The sequence below is a fragment of the Papio anubis genome, chromosome 13 (assembly GCF_008728515.1).
Source record: "Papio anubis isolate 15944 chromosome 13, Panubis1.0, whole genome shotgun sequence".
Lineage (NCBI taxonomy): Eukaryota > Metazoa > Chordata > Mammalia > Primates > Cercopithecidae > Papio > Papio anubis.
The window spans coordinates 95,458,965-95,464,550 of NC_044988.1; the positions used below are offsets into that span (position 1 = coordinate 95,458,965).

Below are 5,586 nucleotides of genomic sequence, written 5' to 3' on the forward strand. Positions count from 1 at the left end.
TAGCAAAATTTTTAAAAAGGCAGCTGGGATTTTTATAGAAGTTGCATTGAATATGTAGATCAATTTGGAGAGTATTGCCATCTTAACCATATTAAGTCTTCCAATCTGTGACCATAGGCTATCTTTCCATTTAGGTCTTCTTTCATTTCTTTCAACAATGTTTTATAGTTTTTAGAGTATAAGTCTTTGTACTTCTTTTGTCAGATTTGTCCTAAGTATTTTATTCTTTTTGATACTATTGTAAATGGAATTGTTTTCTTTTTTTTTTCCTTTTAATTACATTTATTTTAATGCTGAATTTACTCCCGTGCCATAAGTTTTTGTTTCTTCAGTTTCTTCTGGGATATCTTTTTCTTCTGGGCAACTTCCTCTTCTGGTTTAGGAACAATCTGTTCCTTTTCAGTAAGGATCATCTCAATGTGGCAGGGAGAGCTCATGTATGGGTTAATGCGACCATGAGCTCTGTAGGTTCGTCGGCGCATCTTAGGTGCTTTGTTCACTTGGATATGCTCGATGACCAGAGAATCTACATCTAAACCCTTAAGTTCAGCATTACTCTCTGCATTTTTAAGCATGTGCAGCAAAAATTCAGCACTCTTCTTGGGCCACCGACCTTGTGTCCAGCCCCACTGCTTGGCCTGGGCACACCTGCCAACTCCACCATTGTAACGTCGGAATGGTATGCACTATTTCTGTAAAGTGACATCTTTCAGATACTTCGTGGCTTTTCGAATATGCATACCCTTGATGGCCTGGGCAGTTTCACGAGTGTTCTTAAAGTGAACACGAAGATTGGAACCTCTCGATTTGCATGATTTCGTGGGGTTCTCCGGGTCAAGTGAATAGCGAACCATTTTCACAGATTACCTCAGGCGGCTTAGGGAAAGAGGAAGCTGGAATTGTTTTCTTAATTTCAGTTTTGGCTTATTTATTGGTACCGTATAGAAACACAATTGATTTTTGAATATTGATTTTGTGTCCTGAAATCTACCTTATTTATTAGCTCCAATGAGTTTTTTTGTGTGTATCTGTATTTCTTAGGATTTTCTATACACAAGACCATTTCATCTGCAAATAGAGATAGTTTTACTTCTTCCTTTCCAGTCTAGAAGTATTTTATTTCCTTTTCTTGCTTAATTAATTGCCCCTGGCTAGGACTTCTAGTCCAACGTTGAATAGAAGTGGGAAGAGAAAAAAAAAAACCCACAAAAAAAAAAAAAAGAAAAAAAGTGAAAAATAAGCAGTGGGAATAGCAGACATTCTTTTTTTTTTTTTTTTTTTTTTTTTGAGACGGAGTCTTGCTCTGTGCCCCAGGCTGGAGTGCAGTGGCGCGATCTCGGCTCACTGCAAGCTCCGCCCCCCCGGGTTCACGCCATTCTCCTGCCTCAGCCTCCCAAGTAGCTGGGACTACAGGTGCCCACCACCTCGCCCGGCTAATTTTCTTGTATTTTTAGTAGAGACGGGGTTTCACCGTGTTAGCCAGGATGGTCTCGATCTCCTGACCTCGTGATCCGCCCGTCTCGGCCTCCCAAAGTGCTGGGATTACAGGCTTGAGCCACCGCGCCCGGCCGGGAATAGCAGACATTCTTATCTTGTTCCTGATGTTAGAAGGAAAGTAGTCAGTCTTTCACCCTTGAGTATGATGTTAGTTGTGGGTTTTTATGGATGCCTTTATCAGGTTGAGGAAGTTACCTTCCATTCCTAGTTTAGTTTAGTGGTTTTTAGCAAGAAGGGTGTTGAATTTTGTCAGACACGTTTCTGTGTCTCCTGAGATAATCGTGTGATTTTTGTTCTTTATTCTATTGATATGGCATACTACGTTTATTGGTTTTTGGGTGTTAAACCACCCCAGCATTACAGGGATAAATCTCCCTTGGTCATGGGATATAATCCTTTTTATATATTGCTGAATTCAGTTTTCTAGCATTTTGTTGAGTGTTTTTGCATCTATACTCACAAGAGTAATTAGTCTATAGTTTTCTTTCATTGTGATTTCGTCTGGTTTTGGCGAAGTGCCTGTTTTTATGTGTTTTATAATGTGTTCCTGAAGTGTGTGCAGAAATTGAGTGCTTCCTCTCAGAGAGATAAAGCTATTACAAAATCCCTAATTCTGCCATAACACTTTGACCCAATTCTCAACAACAAATTTCCAGGATTCCAAGCATTCTTTAATTCTGTCCTTTCCCTTCACAATCAGTCAGCGCATGGTTGACTGGCTTACATCCAGCGAACATCTAACTGAGGCTAAAGTGTTACACCTTTTGGCATGACCAATGGTTTCCATCTTTGCCCATTTGTTTCTTAGAGGAACAATCAATTTTGTTACTAACATTGGACTTTTCGTCGTTTTTCCATTTCCTCCTTGTCCTTATTAAACAATAAAGGAGATGTGCAATAAAGTATCAAAATCATTGCCTGACACTCAGGCACAAAGATGTCCATGTTGTCAGAAACAAGTTGTGGGCTCTCAGGCGGCACCCCAAGCACGGTCCCAAGGGTTTGCTCATCAGCGGGGGCACTGAGGCCCCCACTTGGCTGCTGAAAGGCAGTTAGGGTGTCTGTGTGTGAGACACAAAGGTGCAGGTTCTATGAATTCTGCCTCTCCTCTGACGCTCCTCTCCAATGCTCCCTTTGTTTCTCATCACTCCCTTTCCCAAATAGATGTGACCACACTTTCTTCTGAAACTGCCTTTCACTTTTTACACTTCTTATAGTCCCAAGGGTATGATTATTTCTACTCTTGCTTCATCTTGCCTGCTCTAGACTGAGAAGTCCCCAAGGGCAGGAACTGAACTTTCCTCTGTTTTATGTCCCTTCAGTGTGGTCCAGCCCTCCAGCCTCCTGGACCTTCCATTTCCTTTCACAGACAAAGAAAATGATTTGGGCCCACAGACTTGTCCTTCAGTCTCAGCAACCTCCCCTCCCCGGGACCTCTGGAATCAGTGGAGGGGATGGGGTCGGGGCTAGGTCTGGCCATGCCCTGCCAGATGGATTCTCTGTCTCCACCCATCTTATCAGCTGATGCCCCAGCTTCACCTCCACCCTGCTCTACCTACCCCATGGACACCCTGCTGTATGAAGCTCCATAGACACAAGTCCACTATGGGTTTCAGGTACTGCTTCAAGGTCTGGGGCTAGCAGAGTGTGAACTACTGTGCAGTACACATAGAAACAACCTGAAGTTAGAGGACATTTCACCACCCTTAATCTCTATTCCCCAGAACATTTCCCCCTTCTCAGAACTTTTCACATTCAGGACCTAGGTTGCCACCATTTTGCTTGAGCCCACCTCCCTTATAGAGCCCCCATCTCCCTGCCCCTAAGGAGTGGGAGAACACTCCAGAATTCCTGTTCTTTATGATTCAGACCTACTGTGGCCCTCTATGCCAGACCACAGTAGGTCTCTGTTTATCTGACTGATGAAACCCCTCCACAAGCAAAGGTGCCATTTGTGTTAAAGACAATTTGGCAACCATTTCTATGTCTTTCTCTAGTAGCATCTTCATACTTTCTATTACATCTGTATTCCATGCAGGCCTCAAAGAGTGGTTTTCAAATAAAAATAGCTGTTGTTTCCTGAGGTCTTACTGTTCTGGGCACTGTTATGAGGACTTGAACTGCAGTCTGTCATTTAATCCCTCACAGCAGCCCTCGACCTTGTGAGGTGGTGTACCAGTTAGCCTTGGCTGTGTAAGAAACCACCCCAGAACTTAGTGGCCTAAAACACAACCATTTATGGCCAGGCGCAGTGGCTCACGCTTGTAATCCCAGCATTTTGGGAGGGCGAGGTGGGTGGATCACCAGTTCAGGAGATCGAGGCCATCCTGGCTAACACGATGAAACTCTGTCTCTGCTGAAAATACAAAAAATTAGCCAGGCGTGGTGGCAGGGACTTGTAGTCCCAGCTACTTGGGAGGCTGAGGCAGCAGAATGGCATGAACCCGGGAGGCGGAGCTTGCAGTGAGTTGAGATCACGCCACTGCACTCCAGCCTGGGTGACAGAGCAAGACTCTGTCTCAAAAAAAAAAAAAAAAAAAAAACCTAATGTAAATGACGAGTTAATGGGTGCAGCACACCAACATGGCACATGTATACATATGTAACAAACCTGCACATTGTGCACATGTACCCTAGAACTTAAAGTATAATAATAATAATAATAATAATAATAATAAAAGCACACACACACACACAATCATTTATTTAGCTCATCTTTCTGTTCTGTGGGTTGACAATTTGGGCTGGGCTCATCTAGGTGGTTCTTCTGGTCTTGGCTGGGCTCATTTTTTTTATCTGTGGTCAGCTAGAGGGTCAGCTGGTGGTAGCCAACCATTTCCCCAATGGGAGAGGAGTTTTTTTTAACCCCCTTCTACTCACCCCATTGGTGAGGGAGAGAATCCCCAATAGAGTCATAGAATGGCTGAGCACACAACACCTGCCACAGGACAGATGAGAACGGCAGCTGCATTTTTGTCACACAGACTAACAGACTGGGGGAGGAGGACACCATATGTTACACAGGGCCACCCACAGCTGTTCTTGGGAATAGTGTGAACAACCAGGGGCTGTGAGAGACAGGTTTTGGGGTATGAAAAAGTTGGGGTGCCCTCATTCCCACAGGAGGGTGTGACTGGCTGTGTGGGGATCAGCAGGAGCTGTGCCTGCTCCATTTGATAGGGAAGGTGGTTAGGCTGGACCTTATCCACAGGAGCTGAGAGGGGTAGGAAACTTGGGGTCAGGCTCTCCAGATTTCATCAGATGTCGGGGTGGCACATAGTGCTGAATTTTATTTTTAGGCCTGACACCACAGGGAGGCTGGCCTAGCAGCCAGGTGGCTGATCAAGAGGGTCAGAGGGCCAGGTTGCAGATGAGGACCCAGAACTAGGCTTTCTTGCATTCATTCAACAAACATTTATTGAGGATCTAAAATGTGCTGCCCCAATCTAGGTTCTAAGCAGGAGGGGGCGGCAGCTAGACGATGAATGATAGACAATGAACAAGTGAATTTCATGGTCCCTTAGGTGTGGTAGGGATTCCTGTTCAATGATAGCTACCAACCTCTTTCCCCTGGGCCCCCTCCCCTCCTCTTCTTCTTCCTCCCATCTCCCTCCTCCTTCCCCTTCTTCCTGCTCCTCTTCCCTATCGCCTCCCCTCCTCCCGTCTCCTGGGGAGACTTCCCCTGCCTTCCAGGAAGTCCATCTCCTGGCTGCTCACTGAGGTTGCCCACTTAACCCCGCAAGGGTCACTCCTGCCCTGGGGGCTCCAGGCTCCCATGGTTGTAGGTGGGCCCCGTGGTGATGGTGATGGAGTATCTGTGATGATGCAGTATCCGTGGTGATGGAGGCAATCTGTGCCGTGTGCCCCAGGGCTTCCCATGGGGCTTTCAAGGGCTTGGAAGAGCCCTGCCCCTCCCTCAAGGGCATTCTGAGGGCATGGGGTGAAGGGCAGAGCAGCAGCACCCTGATAGCCCACCTGATGCTGGAGTACAGCAGGTGGCCTGGGACACCTGCCTCATTCTGCACTCCATGCATGTGGAGTGTATACCTGAGCACACTGGTGCAGGGGTCTCAGGCCTCTAAATCAGAG

At 45.9% G+C, this 5,586-nt stretch overlaps 1 pseudogene across 1 annotated transcript; it reads right to left on the reverse strand.

The window, feature by feature from the left end:
* Positions 1 to 253: 253 nt before the first annotated feature.
* On the reverse strand, positions 254 to 870 carry LOC101017804 (annotated as a pseudogene). The gene has a single exon (XR_638738.4). The product of XR_638738.4 is annotated as a 60S ribosomal protein L17 pseudogene (transcript).
* Between the last annotated feature and the right edge of the window lie 4,716 nt (positions 871 to 5,586).